Source organism: Topomyia yanbarensis, chromosome 2 (assembly GCF_030247195.1).
Source record: "Topomyia yanbarensis strain Yona2022 chromosome 2, ASM3024719v1, whole genome shotgun sequence".
Taxonomy (NCBI): Eukaryota; Metazoa; Arthropoda; class Insecta; order Diptera; family Culicidae; genus Topomyia; species Topomyia yanbarensis.
The window spans coordinates 437,502,662-437,527,208 of record NC_080671.1 but is presented as its reverse complement, the minus strand read 5'-3'; the positions used below and the strand labels follow the sequence as shown (position 1 = coordinate 437,527,208).

The 24,547-nt window shown below is 41.2% G+C and overlaps 1 long non-coding RNA gene across 1 annotated transcript; it reads right to left on the bottom strand.

Moving 5' to 3' along the window:
• Window positions 1-22,056: 22,056 nt before the first annotated feature.
• LOC131682055 (uncharacterized) lies at window positions 22,057-24,338 on the bottom strand. The gene is made up of 4 exons (XR_009304018.1): window positions 24,202-24,338; window positions 23,845-24,131; window positions 23,709-23,778; window positions 22,057-23,649 (listed from the first exon to the last, which is right to left on the bottom strand). It is a non-coding gene; the product is annotated as an uncharacterized LOC131682055 (long non-coding RNA).
• Window positions 24,339-24,547: the final 209 nt, after the last annotated feature.

Genomic DNA, 24,547 nt, shown 5'->3' with positions numbered 1-24,547 from the left:
CGGTGCTTAAGCATCGAAACGAGACCTCCAAAGGGAATATCGAGAAAACAAGTCCCGTTTACAAACTGACAGCTTTTCTGGATGAGCATGGTGTGATGCGGGTCTCCAGTCGTATCGGCACCGTGCCCTTTGTTACGTATGATTTCAAGTTCCCGATTATCTTACCACGTGACCACCCGTTAACGGAGTTACTCGGCGGATGGTACCATCGCCGATATTTACACGCCAACCACGCGACGGTGTACAACGAAATTATTCAACGTTTCCACGTCTCTTGTCTTCGCACAGTAGTTAGAAAAATAGCGAAGAATTGTCAAGTTTGCAAGGTTTTTAGAGCTGCGCCAGTTGTTCCGAGGATGGCACCCCTGCCAGAATCTCGTTTCGCTGTTTCGGTGCGTCCATTCTCTTATGTCGGCTTAGACTACTTCGGACCCGTTCGGGTTAGAGTTGGTCGCAGCAGCGCTAAACGATGGGTTGCTCTATTTACGTGCCTCACGGTGAGAGCCGTACATCTGGAAGTTGTCCATTCACTGACAACGGAATCCTGCAAGATGGCCGTTCGTCGGTTTGTAGCACGCCGTGGATCACCAAACGAAATCAGGTCTGACAACGGGACTAATTTTCTGGGAGCTAGCAGGGAATTAAAAGAAGAAATCGAAGCGAACGGGAAGCAGTAGGCGGTGACTTTTATCAATGCAACCACTAAGTGGGTTTTCAATCCACCATCCGCTCCCCATTTCGGCGGCTCTTGGGAGCGTCTTGTGAGATCGGTCAAGACGGCTCTGGGATCAATGACCGTCGAACGGAATCCAGATGAGGAAACGTTAGTGACCGTCGTCGCGGAGGCCGAGTCTATAGTAAACTCTAGGCCGTTAACCACTATTCCACTGGAGAACCCTAACCAGGAAGCACTTACACCTAATCACTTCATCCTTCTAAGCTCGAGCGGAATCACACAGCCGCCCAGAACTATACCCGAGACGTTGAAGATCTCGCGTACAAATTGGAACATGGCCAGACAACTGCTGGACCGTTTTTGGAGACGGTGGATCAGAGAATATCTCCCAACTATCGCGAATAGAACCAAATGGTTCGAAGAAGTGGAGCCGGTGAAGGTGAATGACTTGGTAATGATCGTCAACGAGAACCAGCGCAACGGATGGACCAGAGGACGTATCCTGTCGGTGATTCGAGGAAACGATGGACGTGTCCGACAAGCAACAGTACAAACGACGAGCGGAGTGCTCCGGCGTCCAGTATCTAAACTGGCAGTGCTGCAGGTTCAAGGCAGTAGTAACGCGGAGTCAGGGCCGGGAACGGAAGTGCGTTACGGGTCGGGGAGTGTTACCAAACCTGGCAGCACTGACGGCAAAGCACATAGCGAACCCCTCGGTCGGAAACCGCTAGTCTGCGTTCGAATGAGGCCGATCAGAAACGTCACTAGCTCTATCAGATACAACGAGCAAAACGTCATCGACAGGGAAATAAGCATTTAATGCAAGTCACCTTCGGCAGTTAGAAGCAGCATTTTTTATTGAATTGTTGGGTTACTTACTTAGAAGACCAAACTGTAGGTAAATGAATTATTATATTTGATGAAAACTATAAATATATTTTTTCCCGTTCAGCTTAAAGAACATGGCATAAATAGCGGTTCTAATTAGAGGTCCGAAAATCTAACCTAACAGAAAGCTTCAAGAGGCTAGTATATAGTGAAACCAAGATGAGAGAAAATTCTGAATTTGCCCAATGGCATATGGAAAAAAATCAAGGAATACGTTGAGAAGAGTGTAGCGTATACGTTTAAATCTGGTACCATATCTAAGTGAAAGCATGAATCTAGCATTACCAACAGTGTGGACAGTCTTCACAATTAATGTCTTTGCCGGCTGACTGAAATCGCCAATCACTGAGCCCCCTCGTTTGACAGCAATTCAATGTCACATCAGTTCGGTGGAAACGAAAATGTTGCCAACACCACCACATAAGTACGACATCACCAAAGCTGAACGGAAACGGCAAAATTCTACTGGCATTGTGCTGGTGACAAAACTTGAGGCAGACGTCACATTCCGCCTCGAGGATTGACCGCATTTCCATCCGGGCGAGGAAAAAACTCGAGCAAACGTGGAGTTTGCCGAGTAATTTGGCAATTACATTGCAGAAAAATCACTTCTCCGAGAGAAGCGCGCAACGAAGAGACAATCAGTTTCAATCGACGACGGAACTACACGGAAAACGTCGGCACGGCCCATAGCAGTAGGTGAGCAACCTAACCTAACATTTGAGCCGGAACGAGAAGCAACATGTAACGATTGTAAATTTCAGACGGAAAGCTGTCATCTCCACGAGGAGACCATAACCTAAAAGGCGTTCGACTGTGCTCGAATTAATTCTGCAGCAGCTCCATTCCAAGAAGCATTCAGATGATGGCGAAACCTAGCGTTGATCGAACAAAAATCTGAGAAGGTAATAGTTCGAGTCAGAACAAAAAAGCTATACGCTGATTATTGACCTTTATAGTAATCGAACGTTTCCGGGAGAAGCGCCCGACAAGCAGGACATAGGGTCATTTTCGGGTGCGATCTCGTGAGACAGCACCATTCTCGGAAGAATTGAGGCTACAAACAAATGCATCCAACGATGATATGTAATCCCAGTTTTCACCGTTACGAACAGATCGATTCGCGTGATCCGTGCCAAGAGCTAATCTTCAATCGAACGGAACGACGAAAGTAAGATCGTCCAACCGAAGGACGTGACCGGCAGGACGAATTCTTAAAGCTCCCGGAAGTCGGAGGTTCACGGCAAAAAACCTTCCAGTAGGAAGTGAGTAAAGCACACGTTTATATACTCCCCTGATACGGAACGGAGACAGTAACGAAAGGAGGTGAAAGCCATCACGGAGAGGCTGAGAAACAACACAGTAACAGTCACACCACCGGATCGAACGTCAAGCAAAAGAAGGTCGCCGTTGAAGTTTTCCTTCGAAGAACCGCGATGTCGGTATTCACCAAAGTGCTGGAAATATAACGGAGGACGAACAGGCCTCAATGTGTTGGCTTAAATGGCACGGGAAGGCTAATGTAAGGAATGCGCTAGATCACATTCCGATTAGATTGTTTAGAGGTTGGATCTCTTCATTTTCAAATTCAAGAAATGTGCCATATTTTCAGTGACGGTTCAACTATTAATTTCAGGACCGACAACAATAATTTAAACGCAGCATAATGGTGTGCTGCAAGTTATCACCGGCCTTAGCCAGGAGCTTCAAAAATATTTCGCCAGAGCCCGGAAACGAAGACACATTAATTGCCGACGCAGTCATCATTAATGCAGGTTCGATTAGCTCAGGCCTCTGTAATAATTTTGTTAGAAATAAATTCATTCTTGATCAGACCATAGTAGCAAGAGTGTTACGTTTAAGTTTGTTTGCTGCAATAATTAGAAAATATTTAGCATCTAGAATAAAATGTAAACTCAAAACGTGAAAACAAATGCATCCCTACGCACACCGATCGCGCACAACCCTGCGCAAAGATTTCTCATTTCACCCGTCAACCAACAAACATGTGGCTGTCTCGTTCAGTCAATCTATGCTGCGAATTCTCACTTACTCACCTTGGCAAATAGGAGAGCCTTTGCTCAGAGAATACACACGTACGGCGATGCAAAGGGAGGCAAGCGAAATCAGACCATCAGACCGCTGCTAGAGCGGAGAGCTTTACGTTCGTCATTCGCTCATTCTCACACATTATAAGACTCATCGAAGGGGTGAGCCTACGATTGCGACCAAGAGCATGATTAGTTTTACCCAGTTCGCGCACAACGCTGCACGCAATAGACCGTTGCCGGTCAGTGTCATCCGGTTCGTAGGGACGCCAATTAAAGACACGGCAGAAAATCTGGTCTGGTCCGCGAGAAAGGCATCCGCTTTGCCGAATTTTCAGCAGTAAAATCACTGAAGGCAAGGTAAGCGAAACCAGATCGCATTTATGCCGTGCTAAACTCAACTTTTACGGCTTAGAAGAAATCACAGTCTGGAGTGTGGACGCTAGCGCCGCCATCTTGCAAGGAAGCCGGCAAAGAATACCCGGTGCAGACAATAGTAAGCATGAACATAGCGCGTGGATGAAAGTTCAGCTTAATAAAGGCATTCGCTTGTATTTGTCACAGATTTTATCCTGCTCATTGGGCAACTAGCCACAGCTGAACAGTTTGACATCCACGAAAAAGCAAGGTCACCGTGCGATTCATCAAACCGTGAGAGAAGTTTTTCGGAACAAATCACGTGGCGGATTGCTTAGACCAAGAACAAAAGTCTTCCATCGGAAGTAAGTTTCCCGCCATGCTTGAGCACCTGCAATGAGACTGATCGCTTTGCGTCGCAGGGTTTTTGTTTTATATTGCAGATTCTCGTCAGCAAGTAACCATCCGACAAATCCACACAAGTCACGTCGTCCCCTACGGTCAAGAATCCGAGACGGTCATCACACTTTTATAGCAGCTGGAGTACAGTTTCGGAATCGGCATGTGGCGGGGTGAGCCAACAACGGAGAATTGAACCGGGACGCTGTGAAATAGGCCGCGAAGGCGTGTGCGTAGGCGAAGGCGTCGGGAGAGGAAGAATGGAAATGAGCGGTATTGTTTATGCGTAGAGGGGCGCCCCGGAAGAATGCAGTGAGTAAAAAAATATGTGCGCAAAGTTTCAGAACAGAGTAGAGAAGGGAGCGAGATGCAGTTGAATAGGAAATAGAAAGGAGAACAGTAGAGAAAAGAAGGAAAATGAAGGTGAAATTGAGTTTGAGGAGAAGGGCGAAGCAGCGACAATAAAGTTTTATGTTGAATATGAAGATTTGTTGTGTTTTCAGTTTTGTGAGCGCATTTTCTGAGCTTTCCAGGACTGCTCGAGGTTTTTGATTCCCCCTCGACAGTCGCACATGTAACAAGAGGTTTGTTTTTTTTAAAAAAGAACTTCCGGCACATGAGTTGATATCTGGCGCCCGAAAAACGGGACTTGGTTAGTAATAGTATAAAGCCATCTGTAACTGCCCGCAACAAGTGGAATTCGGAGGCTCGGACTTAGAGTCATCGCTGATCAACTCGACGATTTGCAGCCCCGGAGCGCGACCAGGACCGTTCACCCCCGGAAATAATAGGACTATAGGACCTAGGCGTTGTCCCGCTGTACTCATGTACATCCTTTATTTTTTGTAAGTATAGCGTGAAAACGGAAGAAATAGACTAAGTGTAACACCGCACCGTCAAGCAGCTAGTGCAAAAAAAAACTAAATCACAGCCAGGCGCGACACTAACCTAAACCGAAACAGTGTAAAACTCAGTGAAAATGAAGTGATTATCCCTCTACCATAGATCAACTAATTGAATTATTAGAAAATCTCAACATGGACCCCGAACCAAATCCCATTCCGGAACCTGTGCCTGCACCAAATCCTATTCCTACCAGTGCTGCATTCGGTAACCGTAAACAGAAAACCATCCTACACGGTCGCAAGCACTCATATTCGACTCTCTTTCCGTGTAAGTTCTCACACTGAGATAGCGACATATACTGTCAGTCATACTACGTGAGTGCCTTTGCGGAAAAATGTTCTGTCTTTTTGCTATTTTGCTCACTTCGTTTCGTTTCAGCTTGACTGAAACCTCTCGATGACAGTCAGTTTCGAAAGTTATTGTCATTAAGTCTGGCAAGGGAAGTTTTAAATTCTGCACGATACAAGCCTTGAATTCAATATTACAGTTCAAATACATTTACCTGTTTAAAAGTGGTTTGGTTGCTAACCAAAGATTGTTCGAGAAAAGTTGTATTTCAATTTCCTTCGCCGTTTGGATAAGAGCTGTAATAGAATTACGCGCATTCATAAATTCATTCGATGTATGACTATGGAACATGCTAAAGCAATGTAATATTTAATAATAGGTATAATATTCGTGTTGTATTCTATAGGCTTCCCTAATAATATGAAACAGACTTTTGTTTATTCGCAATCGCAGTAGGCAGAGTTAAAATGCAAGGAAAACAAAACAAATAGATTTTTTCGTCATGTTGATGTGTTTGGTTAGTTAAAAAGTTAAAAATGTGCTCTATCTCTTGATAAATATGTTTACAGGTAACCAGGTCAAAAAGCATATAGGTATCTTTCAAGTTTAAATATCAGTATATTACTGTTTTCGTTCGAATTTAAGGCAAGTGCAGAAGGGTCAATAAATACTGGCTAGTGATTGAATCATATGGTGATAATTAAACGAGTAAAAACTACGCTTGTTGAATTTACGAGGTAGACAAAACAGCGCGAGGTAAACAAAGCTGAAAGAGGAGAATTTGCATTGTGCGCTGACTTGACTCTGCTGTCTGCGCTGCGTGCCGTCATTTTTTTCTCACTCTCCCTCGTCACTGTTGCTGGCACTCACTATGCTCAATTTTGGTTGCTCAAGTTCTCTCAACTGAAAATGACTGTCATTTTGATTTGTGACTGAAGTTTTACGTACATTTTGATGAAAAAGTGATAGTCATGATTTCGTGCAACTCTGATTCCTACCCAATCTCGCTTTGTCATCGATCGAAACATTAGCTTCGAAGACAGAGGAAAAATTCCTCAAATCGTAAGATTTGCCTGACTTTAACGGCAATCTTCGAGATTTGAGCCAATAGCTACTAGCCGTTGAAGATGTGCTCGAGCTTTTCAGTGATCTACAAGATAGTTTTCAATATCATCTTCTAATTAAAACAGTCAGAAGAAAAATTAAAGGTGAGGCTAATGATGCTTTAAATACCAGCAATACGCATACGCAGTGGCACAATCGACAATCGACTATCTAGCCCAGGAGCATTACTCAACTATTTGATTGAATTAATTATTTATCGACTTATCACAAGTCCCGGATTATACGGTGGCTGTTGTTGTGTACCCAAAAATGGGTATAAATGAGTACAACACTAAATTATACCCTAAATTAGGTTACGCTCTTTTGGCGTACCTATCTTTGCAGAAAGCAAAATAAAAATATCTGCATTCGAGACGTCAGACGTCTCTTTTTGCAGTGCGTGATTACAAAGTGATAAGTAGAGTATCCACCTCCCGGACGGACGGATCTTTCAGCTGTAAATAGTAATGCACGTAAACGGTAATTGCGCATATTAGAAAGCAAACTTATACATTCCCCTAAAAGAAATCGGTAAATACCAGCGTCAAGGTTAATTATGGAAACGGAAAGGTAAAAATGCACTACAACCAATAATAATTTCAAACGGTTCAAGCAGTTTAATTAAAATTCCAGTCGTTGGCATCATTATTTGTACGGTAGTTGACCTACCAAGGGAATCAAAAAGAGCTAGGAAACCTAGAATAGAAAATGAATTTGAACTTCTGTAGAATCTCTCCGAAGGAGGAATAGACGATGCGTATTCTATTTAAGGTACCTACACTTCAGATTAATCGTGATACATTGCGGTCAAACGAAAATAATTTCAATGCAAATGGAGAAGAGCCTCTTCCTCATTCAGGCCTCATTCGTAGCGGACAATTTTATCTAGTGTTAAAAGAACCTACTTCAAGGGCCAATTTCTTCATGCGAGTTTAACTTTTAAATCAGGTTTAACGCTCCACTTAACTTGGATTGAAAGTTAAATGTGGATTGAACAATCGACTTTAATTATATTTAGAGTAGTTACATTTCAGCGTGTATTCAGCGTTTTTTTGAGCGCAAGCTCGCTACTCAGCTGTCAAATAGAGATGATTTGAATACATGAAGATAAGGTCCTCTGTTTGATACGTTACTCGTTCGAAGCAAACGCATTCATCAGAATTTAAGCTTCGAGTTGAGTAGAATTAATTCAATTCGTAAGTAACAGTACAGTTTTTAAGATCCTGAGCGAAAAAAAACAGCCACAAGTACAAGATTTAGTGCAGAAGTGATATAGTTGCGTCGTGACCACGAAGAAAGAACCATTGTAAACATTAGCAGCGCGAGAGTAAGCAGAAGGGCAATAGATATACAACTTCTGGCAGTAAGAAAATGGGTTATGATCACAGTTGGACCCACATGGTTCCAGAACCCAAGTAGCCAGATTAGCTGAAAATGCACTACTGGCCAAAAGGAGTCTTCAGAACGAGCTGAGAAGAAGGAAAGTCACGCTGCTGGTTCCACCTCGACCGGGTTTCGATTGAACTCGGCAATTGGTCGAGCGATACGAGATAATAGCATTTAATGACATCCCGAACGTGCGCTTCGTGTATTCCACAATTCTGAACGTTAGAGTTCTCGGAACTAGATACTACGTATCCCGCAGTCTTGTGGCATACCCATAAGATGTTCGGAATATTCATGTAAATAGCCTTAAGAAAAAAATATAATTGTACTTTACATCGAATAGCTGCTGCCACACCGATGCACCCCAGCGGGATCTGCGCTTGTCGGTGGTTTTGCCACACTTGACGCACTCATTAGACGCATATTAGTGCTTCATAAATATTGTGTCTCAAGGCGAAGCAAAGGTAGAGGTAGGTCTAATTAATTCACACTCAACAAATACTTCACCAAAAGAATGAGATACAAAGGAAAATATTAAGTTGCCCTTATTCTGTAATTAGTTGGGATGAAACGATTAGAAGCAATTTCATGCTTATAGAAATCACCGCGATTGTCGAGTATCTGGGAAGAAGTCAGGTGGCAGCGTTTTGATTGCAATTTCGGCAAAACTCAATGTGGATGTTATCACAACTATAAAATCAAAAAAAAAGCGAGCATGTGTGGGAGAAAGTACATGTAAACGACGAAACACACCCTTTCGCTGTATTTTCCTCCAAATTTTGCTCGAAAAACGACTTACGAAAAGTTTAATCATATTGCTGAATGCATTTTTAGTAGGCTATGTCCTTGAAGAAGAAATATGTTCAACTAAAAGAGATAGCAAAAAAGTCCATAGCGATTCTCAAAGAAAAATAATGAGAAAAAAACTAACAGCAGAAGAATTAGAGAAAGAAAGGACAGAATCTAGAAGCCGGCACCGACACCGGAGGCACCGCGGCCCGCGAAGAAGGCCAAGGACAGAGGCGAGGCCTTGTGGTTAAAAACCGACAAGGACAAATACGCCGACGTCCTAAAGTCGATGAAGGCGGCCGAAAGCCTTTCGGCCCTTGGGCAAGATGTGCGTAGCGTGAGACGCACCAACACGGGAGAAATGCTTCTGGTGCTGAAGCGAGGCGCACAATCTAGTGCGGTATACAAGGCCTTGGCCCAAGAGGTCCTTGGTGAAGGCGCCCAAGTCAGGTCGCTAGGGGCGGAAATGACTCTCCAGTGCAAGCCATCCCCCCAGAAGTAATACCGAGAGGTAGTTCCTGGGAGGAACGATGGCGGAGCCCAATGTAGTTTAGTCGGTATTAATGGCAGCGTCACCATTCGAGCCCGACACGCCCCCAGTGCACCCCGTGCGGTAGCTTGGACCCTACCAATAGCACGTGTACTGGGCTAGGACGTAAAGGTCTTCTCCATTGTAAAAAAAAACACCGATGCACCCCAACGGGTTTTGCGCTTGTCGGTGGTTTCGCCGCACTTGACGAACTCATTAGACGTATATTAGTACTTCATAAATATTGTGTCTCAAGGCGAAGCAAAGGTAGAGGTAGGTCTAATTAATTCACACTCAACAAATACTTCTCCAAAAAGAATAAGATACAAAGGAAAATATTAAGTTGCCCTTATTCTGTAATTAGTTGGGATGAAAGGGTTAGAAGCAATTTCATGCTTATAGAAATCACCGCGATTGTCGAGTATCTGGGAAGAAGTCAGGTGGCAGCGTTTTGATTGCAATTTCGGCAAAACTCAATGTGGATGTTATCACAACTATAAAATCAAAAAAAAGCGAGCATGTGTGGGAGAAAGTACATGTAAACGACGAAACACACCCTTTCGCTTCGCTGTATTTTCCTCCAAATTTTGCTCGAAAAACGACTTACGAAAAGTCATAATCATATTGATGAATGCATTTTTAGTAGGCTATGTCCTTGAAGAAGAAATATGTTCAACTAAAAGAGATAGCAAAAAAGCCCATAGCGATTCTCAAAGAAAAATAATGAGAAAAAACTAACAGCAGAAGAATTAGAGAAAGAAAGGACAGAATCTAGAAGAAGAGGTAGGAGATAGTGTACGGCGACGCTGTTGTAGGAAGTAAAGGCCTCCGAGTATGAGTCATAATGAACTGCTGATTCATCCACTGGGGTCTTTACTCTCGCGAGCGAGGAAATAATGTTCTGTTTAGGTCTGAGACTCTCTCTCTCTCTCAGAGAAAAGTCTACACAGACGATATGATAAAAGTCTTTTGGGTCAAATTGTAAGTAAGCAGTCCGTAATTAGTCCTGGCCCAACGCGAGTTCGCGGCAGTTAGAAAGAGGTTTTTAAAATATTCACGTTTCATGAATAACATTGGTAATCGTCTAATTCATCGACCGGATGAATCTAAATAGCGCAGCCTTCTTTTGGGACTTGTAATTCTTTTTTCTAACTTATTGGAATGAATAGCACGATGCGATACAAGTTGCTAGTGAATCAAACGTAGTTCCCCACAGTTTGAGGCGCGCCCTTCCTAGATCGAAATAGAACGAAAATAGCCAATAGAAATTTACAATTTACAAATGTAGAGGGCTGTTGAATTTGAATACTTGAATACGTTTGTCGAGCATTCCTAGTTTCAGGACGTAATAAATTAATTGCTGAAAACTGAACGCAATAAATCAGCATGACAGTTTTGATAATTTTTCAGAAAAGAGGAAAGATAATTCTTGAATTATAACGCGCAAATTTAAACGAAATCGTTTCCTTAGTTGTTGACAGTGCTGCCAAAATCAAAGCTGAAAAAGCAACGCAAAGCACAGCCAACGTGTGTCAATTTTACAGATGAAACGACAATACAACTCCAATCCTGCTACAATTTACCAATAGGTATGACATTTGACAGCTTATCGGCGATGACTATATAGCTAACGGAAGGCGAGATGCCCCACTCGCCACAATGTATATGCAGGCCACAGCGACCGGACGAATGAAATGCAACATCCAGGCGGGTGGCTACGTTCTTTGCTGTGAATATTAGCGCCTCCATTTGCATGGCGTTTGCCTGCTGTTTGAACGCCATCCGGTCGCCTGCAGGCGGGTGGGCCGGTTGAGTAGAACATCCCACTTTCCACAGAGTGATAAATAATTCATCATTGTTCGAAATCGATGAAGCGTGTATATGCTGTCTGCAAAGTCAAATATTGTTATTATTTACTAAAAATAACTTTAGGGTAAAAAGTATTGGTGATTGTCTTGTTACGTTTAAGGTGGGTAAAATGTAATAATAAGTGCAATGATGAGATGTTAGAGGGGGGGGGGTATCACGCAGCAATGAAGTTGTCAAACAAAACACCGCATGGGACAGAAGTTTTTTGAGCCGGCGAAGTGCGGATGTGCTTAATGTGAACGGTGGCACGCGCGCACCAACTTCAGAATTTAGACCGGTGCAACGGATGCCTACGACAAGTAGTTGAGTTCCCAAAGGATCGGCACAACGAGGCCGCATCATGTTTCCTTCCAAACTGCAACTAATACAAGGTGGATGGTAGCAAATAGTGCCACTTGCTTCCAGCAGTTTGTGTCGCCTTTCGGGATATCGTGTGAAGTGCGATTTATGCCAGCGAACGACTGGACTGATGTGTAATCGCTATTTGGAAGTATCGTACGGTTGAATGTCCGATTCACCATAAGAAAGTAGTAGTTGCTTGATAATTTTGGCCGGTGGCGTAGCGCTACCGCTTAAGTAGTTTCCGGAAGAGACCCGGGAGGAGGAAGTGGCAGGATGTGTGCCCAGGAAAGGAGCAAGGAAGTCACGACGGATGAGCGGTAAGTCTGCACAGTATCTTCCTTTCCTCATGCATTTCGCTTCACTTTTTGTGTTTGAGTCAGCTAGCCTTTCTTTCAAGATTACAGTCTGATTCACCGACCGGATGAATCTAAATAGCGCAGCCTGCTTCTGGGACTTGTAATTCTGTTTTCGAACTTATTACCCGATTTCCGTAAAATCGGTGTAACGGACTTACTCTCTAGCATCACAAATTATTCCCACAAAACCAATCCCTACATGCACCAATATGAATCCTTCTCAGGTCACAGGTCATAAAAACCAAATTTAACATATCCTTTAGTCAGGCCACTTGAAACGAGGCCACACTCATATTTTCCCACAGATCGTAAATTACTTGAACGATCGTTTTCAATTCCAACTTGCATAGCCAGATGGACGCATTCCAGTTAAACCATTCTGGGTCGCACCACTTGTTATAGCAACATTCTCACTAGATCATTATTATGCTGAGGCGACAAATAAACAGCCTTGCGTAACCAAACAAAAGCACCGATAGCAACCAATGCACCCATACTTATTCATTGATTTGTTTTCCCTTTTTTACGCTACCCGTACATAATTATGTACTTTGAAATTGTAACTAACTCCTCCCATTTTGATGTACATAGAATAGTTTAAGTCAGGTTAGCTAGGTTAGCTCGTAAGATTTTAAAATGGAATAAATCACATTACGTTAAACAGCCAACAAGGGTACAGGCTAAAAGTTCAAAATATCACGTATCCAAAATCGGGACTTATTGTTTTTGGAATGAATAGCACGATGCGATACAAGTTGCTGATAAATCAAAAGAGGTAGCCAACCGTTTAGGGCGCGTCATGGATTTCAACGCAACGATATGAAGATCATGGACAATCGGAAAACGGTGACAGACGAAGGAATGGACAGTAGATTAAACTGTAGTATTCAAAGAAACCAATTTTGATTAAAACAAGTTCAATTAAATAAAATGCACAGTTAGAACAGTTAGAATTTTATGAGGCGGGTGGCTGCGTTCGTTGCTATAAATAATAGTCCCGCCATTCGTATGACTTTCGACTGCGTTCGTTCGCACGCCATTTGATTCCCAGAACGCCCGCAGGCGGGTGGGTCGGTCGAGTCCTGTTTCCCATAGAGTGTATACGCTGCCAGCAAACGTCAAATGTAATATTGATATGCCGACTAGTTCAAAGATACCAAAAAATAAACGTGGGTAGTAAACCCAAGCATAACCAATTTTTACGACCCGCTCTTCAAAAATGCGTAATGTAGAGTAGAAAAAAGATTTAAAAAAGGACCGATCCAAGTGTTTAGGCTTGACGCACTGAAACCGACTATAGCTAATTAAACGACTACGACCGTAACAATATGCAAACGCAGTAAATAAGACAGCGCTTGGCTTACTTCCCGGCGCTTGCCTTGGTCCAATCGACGCGCAGGCTAAAAAGCAACCCAGCGCTTGGTTTGGTGCAAGCGACGCTCAGGCTAAAAAAGCAACACATATGGAATCAATAAAATCAATATTGCAGGATAAGCGAGTTCAGTCCTCACTTCTGTGACATGTGAATCACACGTATCATCAATTCCCATACCCTTGCTGGTCATCGATTTGTTTTATATTCATAAAACAGACCGATGACCCCAACTGGCGCGACAAACAAAAGTGTCGCATTACACAGGCATCGACCGAAGGTTCATTCGATACATTTGGCCTTCTCCATTAGGTGAGCTATATTAGCTCTCCCTTACTAACCTTCGCGTAAGTAATACTATCTCTTTCTTCTTCAATTGTCTCCCATAGGTAAAGTGTAAACTAATTTCTGACAATAAACTGATTCGTTTCAAACCTCAAAGAGGTAAGTCTATTTATTCACTAGATGACTGACCGACCTCACATGGCGACCGTGCCAGGACACGAACCTGCAATCTTCGGGTTCTAACTTTTATGTCTCTTTTTAGCTTTGAGGAAGATTGTAAGTTAATGCACACCCTATTTCACCAGAACATTGGTCGCCGACACTGTACCTAGAAAATTGTCTACGCGCCACATGCTGTTCGTGATAATCGTACCAGCCAACAGATGTTTTCCTGAGAAGCCGGTCGACGTAAATCTAAATAACAGTCTCTGCGTCGTGCTGCTGTCTCCGCGTCGTTCTGTAAAATCGTTGAATATTTCTCGTGAAATTGAGGTTTTCCTGTCGTTTGATCGCTTGAACAAGTTTAATTGAGTGATTCTGTACCCGGTTTATGAAAACGAATTTGAAATCTTGTATAGTGGTTCCTGAAATCGATATTAAAAAATCATCATCAACGGTTGTACGATTCGCTTGCTTTGTTCCGCCATTACACAGCAAGAATGATTTGCAATAAGTGCTTTACTCGAATCGCTCGCGAAGATGAAACAATCGAATGTAAAGGTTTCTGTTCGGACGGGTCGGATGTTTACCATGTGAAATGTGTGTATGTCACTGGATCTGAAGCGATTATCTGTAATAATAATAGCAATATTCACTGGCTATGTAATGCGTGCGAGGAGATGATGTGTAACGTTCGCAACATGGAGGTATTCCGAGATAAACGCAAACTTCTCGATATTGCCAGTTTATCATCCTCAACCTTCACTACTACTGCTGCTGAATCACACTTAGAAACAAATGGTAAACAATCATCCTCAACCTTTATTAGTGCTAAATAAATAAATAAAATACTGAAGCTACTGCAGAGGAACACCTCAGTCAGTTGGAATAGGAACGTTAAGATTATTAGACGTAGTGTAGTGCAGTATAAGTTTTTTTTAAATTAAATAAATTAGTAAATTTGTTAACTTGTAATTGTCAGCTAACGCTAGAATACGAAAACGGGTTTATAAGGAGAATTTGGATAATATCGTAGTGTTAAGAAACATTTTAGACCGTATATCTTTTCCTTAAGTCTATTAATGTGAGTTCGACTGGCGGACGCATCTTTAATACGAACTACAGTTGCTGTTTTCATTAATTGTTTAAATGATTCTCCACTACTTTGCCGCGAGAAAAAGGAGGCAATATCTCCAATCAGCAGAAGTAGAGCCGCCGAGTCGACCACTTGGTGGGCCGTAAAAAGTCGGTAAGATAGATAAAGCAATCAGTAAACTTTGGGACGAATGTAGAGTGTAACGCAATAAAATAATAGCAGAATTGCATCCAAATTAGCTAAAAATGTAACCATAAAAGCACTTACAAGTGTCTCCAAATTATTGCTTAAGACAAGATTATTTAATACAATAATTAATGCTGCACAGTGGTCCCAAAGAGCAAACAGGGGGCTTTTTTGATAGCGCCAAAACTATTTATGTTAGCAATATAACATGTCTTTTAAAAACATTCTTGGAAAAGCCTCTTCTTTTTGTTCCATCAACTTGTTATCGCTGGTATTTGTAGAGATATGCCCGTTTTTCGATCGAAAATCGCACATTTTTCAAAGTCAAAAACTCTAAAATTGTCAGAAATTAATAAATCACTAGATAACTGAATTAAAATGAAAAATGTTCTAAATGCTAAAAAGCAGAGCTTGCCAAAACATTTGCAGTGTAAACTGGATCATTAATCATCAGCTGACGTTGAAGATACGTAGTTGAACTTTTTTTTCGCTTTTTTGCACGCAAAATTAAAAATTTAAAAAATATGAAATTGAATAATTACGACCGCTCCTTCCACTGAACTATCTTGATCCCTATCCTTTTGCTGGGATAACTGTCAAACCTGCGAACCCCTGTGGTTAAATTCCCTGTCAAAGAAGACCGATAGTGTTAAACGAGGACGGAAAAAACGTCACATCAAATTGCATAGCGGAAAAAATGCTGTAGAAAAAAAGCCATTGGGTATTTTCTCTCGAATATTTGGGTAGAAGTTGTTTAAAGTGTATTTTTCTTATCGCTGTAAGATTTTCAAAGTATGAAAAAAGGTGTCACACGAAAATCAAGGTAGCGAATTGATTTTGCGCAAGCACCAGGAAAATCCTCAACTCTCTCATCGGAACTGGGAAAACGACTCGAAATCGCGCAGTCAACGGTGAGTCATATGATTAAACGTTACTACCAAACTCTGAGCATCGAACGGAAGGAGAAAATGCGGTCAGAATGGATGTTTTGTTAGTGATCAGGATCGCAAGCGTGTAGTGAAAGCGTTTAAGCGAAATCCCAACGCTTCCGGCAAGGATGTGGCCAAAAACTACCCGTCCAAGTCTTTCGGTCAGAGAGCGAAGGACCGGGAGGGACTGCATACGTACAAAGTACAGAAGGCTACTGATCGTGACGAACGGCAAAATATGGTGAAAAAATCGCCGCACCCGAAAACTGTACACCAAGATGCTGACGAAACCTCATTGTCTCATCATGGATGGCGAGACTGACGTCAAGGCGGACTACCGGCAGCTTCCGGGGCTACTATTTACTTCACCACCCAGCACAAGTTAGTAGTTCCGGAAGGAGTTAAGGAAGCAGAAACTTTCAAAGATTGCCAGTAAATGCATGATTTAGCAAGCGATCTGCTCATGTGGCATGATTGACATTCCAATTGACGAATCCGTTGCATCTCGAAAGTTAAAAAGTTTTTAATGCCGTAGAAGTCCGAAAAAAGGTTTGGCAGACAATCGTCACATCAACTGATTTTTCTAGCATTTAGAGCATTATCCTGGTAATTTTATTTAGTTATTGAATGGTTTGCCCGTTTTAGATTTACTGACCTTCAAAAATGCACTGATTTCAATCGAGTGGGATTAATCATCGATCGGGGAATTTCATTCCAACAAACTTTTTCAAAGACATCACATAGCTAAAATTACTAGTTTTTACGCAATGAAAAAGCCCCCGTTTTTTGCATTTTGGGACCACTGAGCGCTGTGAAAAAAACTGCCGAAAACGAAGCTGAAAAGCAACACAAAACACAACCAATGTGTTTCAATATAACAGGAGAAATGATAATACAATACGAATCCGGCTACAAAGTGTTGTTTAATTTTATTTTGTCTTTTATGTTAACTCTTCCATTTGACAGCCCACTGCCAGCATCCAAAAGTTGTGTTTCCCACATTTTGCACACGCCAGTAAGTGAACCAATTTTAGATTTCGCTCGCCAAAGGCGAGTGCGAGTGAACTTAAATAGCGCAGCCGTTTTTTGTTCCGTTAAGTCTGTGCTTATCCTTGTTGAAATGAATAGCATGTTGCGATAGAAGTGGCTAGAGAGTCATAAGAAGTAAGTTAGTCTAGTTTGAAGCACACTCTCGCATCTGATCGCAACATGTCAGAATTTTATGTAGTTTTTAGTTTAAGAAACAAAAGGCGAGTTTAAATCTTACAGTGTTCATACTTCTAAAAAAGAAAACCGAAGACGAATCTTCAGTTCAATTAAAAAATGTACAAATACGGAATGATCCGACGAATTTCCAGGGACACGTTTTACGCTACCCGGACATCGAACGTACATTTTGTCAAAGCGAAATAGTGCTAAAACTGGCTGCACTGAGTCTGATTTTGGTTTTTTTCGGTCACTCAAAAGTAACATGGGTCGATTTATCACCAGTGAGAGTGGAGCGGCGGACAAAATTCAGCTGCAACAAGCCTCTCTCGGACGACTGTGACAGGTTGAAGTCAAATACAACAGTTGGCGACGAGGGAACTTTGTGAGAGAACAATATATTAAAATAGAAATAGCGGTAGTTGATATCGTTGTTTTGCGGTGGCGGCATACTTTTTTGTTTATGTGCATAGAGTTCTAACGATCGTGCAAGAACATTCTGCCTTATTTGACAGCCTAATTTTGAATTGTCCCAGTTAAACCCATTCCGGAACCGGTTCGGAATTCTGAATAGAGTCAGTATGGATTCCAACTCATATGCAACAACCGATTTCGACTCAATCGGTTTCAGAATCGGTTGTTGCATTTGAGCTGGAATCCATATTGACTCCATTCACGATTCCGAATGGTTTGACCGGGGTTATGTTTAACAGTTTTAGGGTGTAACATATTTTTCAGAGTAGAAGCTGTTACGTTAAAAGAAGTGACAAAAAGCACTATCGAAAGATAGCTGAAAACACAAACAAGTGCTTGGTCTTTTTTGGACTCTGAAAAAAATAAGATTGTCAATTTCTTGTGTTTTCGCTTGATTTTCTTCAGAAACGATGATCTTGCCGACGATAAAAGTAGACCAGAGAGCACATATTGGCTTGGTGAAAAGTGCTGGATCAGCTTTCAACGGCATAATAAGCTAAAAGTAAAATTTTGTAAAAGAAAAATCGGTTCATAAACTGTGCATTTGTAACAGTAAATGTAAAAAAATGAGCCAGACTGCCGCCTTACAAGAAGGCGATGACTCCAAATCGTGACGATAAGCACAACAAATACGCTGAATTCCAATATAGCACTGAACGCGCTGTTGTTGATTTTCTGACATTTTTCGTAACAAGGGTTGACCAATCACCCAGTGATGGACGCATTGTGGATGACTTTACCTGCAACGTGTACCTCATGGCGACCGTGACAGGTTTAATCCAGATACTACAAATTGGCGACGAGGGAGCGCTGTGAGTAAACCGTTTGTTTTAATAGAAACTGCGATAGATGGTATCGTTGTTTTGCGGTGGCTGCATACGTTTTTGTTTATGTGCCCAGAGTGTCATTTGACAGCCCGTCGGCATTCAACAGTTGTGTTTAATTTTTTAACTGTCATGCTGACAAGTTTTAGGGTGTAACAATACAAAAGAAGTGTTAAAAAGTGCCACACAAACAAGGACTTAGTCTTTTTTTGAACCTTAAAGAAAATAAGTAGATTACTGTTGATGTGCATTACTGAGCTTCCTTTTATTGTGTTTTCACTTGATTTCCTCCAGAAATAATGCTCTATTTCCACAATGGAAACTCCGCAGACGATTAAAAGGTAACCTGGAGACAACATCGAACATTTCTCGACAAACATATGATTACGGCTTAAAAGCCAACTGTCAAAATTCTCTTTGGAGGGAAATCCCGGACAAACCATTACCAGCTAAACACAGTTCATAGCAGTCAATGAAAGAGAAAATTTCTTTTTTGTTTACTATCAACATCTGTGATTTGCGAGTAACGGTTTGTCTGGAATTTCCTTTCAAAGAGAATTTTGACAGTTGGCTTTTAAGCCGTAATCATAAGTTTGTCGAGATTTGAACAAAAATCTTCCAAGTGCAATGAGCAATTGAATAAAACTGAGTAATTAAAGAAAAATAAATTATACTAGTTATTAAAATTTGCTGCCCAGACGATAACTGAAGACGCTTGAGTTCAGATTGGCTTGTTCAAAATATTGAGCAAGCTGCCAACGGAATAATAGACGAAAGGAAAAATTTCGTAAAAAAAGAATCGGTTTGTAAAATTAGACTCGAGTGTTATCCGCGCATTTGTATTAATAAATGTAAAAAATGAGCCGGACTGCCGACTTACAAGAGAGTAGTGACTTCAAATCGTGACGATAAGCACAACAAATGCGCTGAATTCCAATACAGCACTGAATGAACTGTTGTTGATTTTCTGACATTTTTCGCAACAAGGGTTGATCAATCACCAGTGATGGTCGCACTGTGGATAACTTTACCTGTAACGTGTACCACATGGCGACTGTGACAGGACTAATCCAGATACTACAAATTGGCGACGAGGGAGCTCTCTGAGTAAACCGTATATTTTAATAGAAATTTCGATAGATGGTATGGTTGTTTTGTGGTGGCTGCGTACGTTTTTGTTTATGTGCCCAGAGTGTCATTTGACAGCCCGTCGGCATTCAACATTTGAGTTTGATTTTTTAACTGTTATGCTTAACAGTTTTAGGAATAACATTACTTTCAGAGTAGACGCTGTTACGGCAAAAGAAGTGATAAAAAGCGTCACACAAACAAGGACTTAGTTTTTTTGAGCCTTGAAGAAAATAAGCAGATTATTGTCGAGCAGACGATTAAAATGTAACCAAGAGTCAACAACGAACATTTGAACAAAAATCTTCCAAGTGCAATGAGCAATTGAATAAAACTGAGTAATTGCAGAAAAATAAATAGAACTAATCATTAAAATTTGCTGCCCAGACGATAAATGAAGACGCTTGAGCACAGTTTGGCTTGTTCAAAATGAGTGAGCAAGCTGCCAAAGGAATAATAGTCAAAAGGAAAAAAATCGTAAAAAAAGAATCGGTTTGTAAAATTAGACTCGTGAAATCTACAGTAATAAAAGTGAAAAAACTGCTATTGAAATCTATTGTTGATTTTCTAACATTTTACGTAACAAGGGTTGATCAATCACCCAGTGATGGACGCATTGTGGATAACTTTACCTGCAACGTGTACCACATGGCGACCGTGACAGGTTTAATCCGGATACTACAAATTGGCGACGAGGGAGCTTTGTGAGTAAACCGTATGTTTTAATAGAAATTGCGATGGATGATATCGTTGCTTTGCAGTTGCTGAATACTTTTTTGATTATGTGCCGAGAGTTCTACCGATCATGCCGGAACGTACCGTTTCATTTGACAGCCTATCGGCTTCCAGCAGTGCTAGGTAAAGATTCGAGGATGGGAAACAACAACTCGTGAGCTGAGGAAAACCCTCATGCACTTAGAAGGCAGTCTTTGGGGGTTTTAATGGTCCACGGACTTGTGATTCTATAGTCGCAAACGCACAGTACGTGAACCATCAAACCCCCGCATGGCGACCGTGACAGGACTCGAAGCCCGACAGAAAGATAATTTTAAAGTGCCCGTAACAAAATGAATAACGGAACGTTTTCAATAAACTATGCGACTATGCGATCTCTGAAATTAATTACGAGAAATCACGATCTCGCCGTTCCAAAGGAATATTTGGATTTCTATGGAGCTTTCTCTTCGGCGAAAACGATGTAGAAACCGAATTAAAGGCCAACGAGAAGATCCATCAGCTATCTGAGTTGCTAATCCAATTAAACGGGCAGACAGCTGAGATGGGAAGCACCCCGAACGATCGATTCTTTAACCTGATGAAGAACACGAATGGCTTGAAAAAGAAATACGCATTGGGCGAGAAGGAATACGTAGAAGACCGTTTAATCGAGATAATTATATTGTTCATAGAGAAACAATAGATGCCACGCTACATAAATACAGAAGGATGCGATCGTACCCACTCACGGAGGATGAACAGCGGGATTAACGGTCCTTCGACAACTGTCATTAATAAAATATGAAGCGCATCAGATTATTGGAACAATTATAACTCTATCGTGATTAACAGAACGGAGTATGAAATGCTTCGGGTGATTCCGGTGCCCCTCACGAATCCGGTTACTACAAAATGGCGACGAGGGAGCTTTGTGAGTATACCGTATATTTAAATAAAAATTGCGGTGGATGGTATTGTTGATTTGCAGTGGCTGCGTACTTTTTGTTTTGTTTATTTGCCTACCCAGTAAACAAAAAGGCGGTTAGGCGGGTTTAAATATATTCTGGCGAACATTGTTCAAGACTACCCGTCATAACATGCCGTTTACTGTAAGAATAGTGTGGGTAGGGTTCTAACGATTATGCAAGAACATAGGAGTACTAGAGTATTTGACGGCCCATCGGCATTCAAGAGTTGTGTTTAAACTTTTAACTGTCATGGTTAGCAGTTTAAGAGTGTAACATATCTTTCAGAGTAGATGCCGTTCCAAAACACGAACATTAACGAGCCGGACTGTCGACCTACAAGAAGGTTGTGACGTCAAATCGTGACGATAAGCAAAACAAGTGGACCAGTGAACGATCGCAGACGAAGTTGCATTGCGTGGTACAGGATGACGAAACTTACGCCAAGGTAGACTTTAGGCAGCTTCCTAGACAGGAATATTATGCGTCTGCTGGAAGAGAAACGGTGGCAGAGATTTTCAAACACACCGCGACAGGACGAGTCCGGATACCACAAATTGGAGAATTGTAAAGTTCTAGACTTTTAGAACATTTGAATTTTAGAATTTTAAAATAAAACTGTAGAATTTTAGAATTTTAAAATAAAACTCTAGAATTTTAGAATTTTAAGATAAGAATCTAGAATTTCAGAATTTTAAAATAGAATATAAGAATTTTAGAATTTTAAAATTACGATTAAATCGTATATTCAAATAGAAATTACGGTTGGTGGTATCTTTGTGTGCAGTGGCTGTATACTAGCGACGCGTTTTATTTGTCAAGTGTATACAGCCCTAACGATTACCGCTATGAGTAGATAAAATGAGAAAAAATGATTGATTGTGGTATGGCCAAGAGCGCACGTTTCTCACAGTTAATACAAATCTTAAACAGCGAGCTACGTACCCTCAAAACAAGACCCACATTCTCAACACCTCAAGCCAGCAAAAACAATTAAACTCGAGTGCCTAAAAAAACTTGCCTTTCGCATCAGAACAGCCAGTCCGTTATAACGTTGACATACAACCCTAAAGCGGATTCGGCACAGCAACCAATTATAATAAACAGAAACGGCACCCAAAAGACCCACTTTCAACAAGTGACAATGACACAGAAAAGATACAGTAACTCGCGGTAACTCATGCTCAAAACATTAGTACAGTACAAAAAGTAGAACCATTAAAGAAACATGGCGACCGTAAAGGCAAAGAACTTGCCAGCAAAAGTGAAGTGTAACCAAAACTGCTTCCAGTGTTTACGCTGACTGGACGGAGAGAACTGATTTTGATTAACTCAAGAACCGTATGAAGTATGAAACTCGCTTCAGTGATAATAAAAACGTTAAATTACCACCACGAATAAAAAAGATATTGTCGTTCACACTAACTGTAGCCGGGTAGTAATCAAAAATTATACATTCGACGAATGGAACTATAGGAGATAATAGCTGTTCACACTAACACTGTTACCATATAAATTCAAATTCGAGTTGTCAAATTTAGAGAAGTTTTCAATCTCAAATTGAATGGCTGGCGTCCAAAAAGATTCACCCATTTTTTTCAAAATTGACATTGCATTTTTAACTGTTCGACGTAATCCACGTGTAGTTCCATAGAATATTCAAGAAACTTCAGGTGGTTTACCCGCACAGACTGTGTGTCAAAAAATTCAGCTAAATAAGGGGATTTGTGAGAGTTGTATAGTCTAGAACTATAGAGGGAAGCCCATGCATAGTTCATGGGATCTTCCGTGTTTAACTGTTTTACTCTCCGCAAGTCTGTGTGTGAAGAGACTGTAGTTTACCCACTTTTGGACGCCTGCCACTCAACTTGTTTCATTTCACCTTTTAGGTTTGACACTGCATAATTACTTAATGAGCACGAACTCACAAAATCAATAACGATATCCTAACACTGGAAAGTTTCGAAACTGTTCGTACATGATGGTGAATATTACCATGATAAAAACGTTCCGATTTTTTTTTAATAAATTGCACCAACAATAACACTTCTTACTGTTCTATCATACTGTGCTACTTCCGTCTTATCTGGAACTGACATATCTCTAGTTCTTAAAGCTAATTTACTTGTTTGATGCGACGCTCCAGTGTTTAACTTCAGGCAGATTCTTATGCAGTAGCCGAAACAGGTAACACGAGAACTTCCAGAACAGTCCGTCTCGAAAAACTTGGATGTGAAAACGTTTTGTTCGCTGCTAGTCTAGCGTTCTTTGGTTATTTTCGCACTGCTGATGGAATTATCGAACTGCAAATAAAGTCGCAGTTTGTCCGGTAAATGATGCACTGAAAAACGCAACGTTTCTGTGGATATAACTGCAATGGGATTTGTGATTGACACATCAATCAGTTAAGAGTATTAAAAAAAAACTCACCATAATCAGAGCGAATTACTTGTATCCTTATTGTGGTAGTGACATGGAAATTACTTGGAGTATTTACAATCTACAACGACATGATTCCAAAAATGAAATCAATTTGCTCAAAAAAAATTGCCGTCAAAGCACTCACCCAGAAAATTTTACCATGATGTCTCCTTTCGAAACCATTTGTAGCATTTTTTCACTCACTTCCATCTGCAATGCCCGGTGGTTACCGGCATTCTCAAAAATTAGTCCCGTGGACACCACGCATTAATTTCAGAGGCCATTCCAGCTTTGGACTATGTTCTGCAAACAACGGTTAAATAGCTTCACATTGTCTCGCTAATCACAAAATGTATGATTTTTTGCATCTAGTCAGCCACTGCAACTGTGGACGCCATTTTGGAGTGTCGAAAATTTCCACATTTTGGCTAACTGGAAAAAAGGATAAAGATAAAATTAATAAACCTGGAAACAAATCCATTCAAATTATGATGCAGCTTACCAGTAATATCAAACATAACGACGTCACTCGGTGGAATCCACTTCATTGAAGGACTTAGCAAAATTAACTGAGCAGAATTGCTAATTAAAATTGATCTAAAATATGCCGGCTGGCGGTGCGTTCCTCTTCAGTTGAAAGATCTGTCAGGAATGAAGCTTATGTACAGCGGCGGCCGGTAATTCAAGCACAGCATAGGTAGGTAGAGGGAAATGCTGGTGTTTGTATGTGTTGGTTTAGACCGAAATGATTTACACGCATGGGATATAATCTATAGGTATGCACTGCGAAGGTAGAATAAATCACGCCTTTTTTTTTTTTTTAAAAAAAAGGGCCAATAAACAAAATG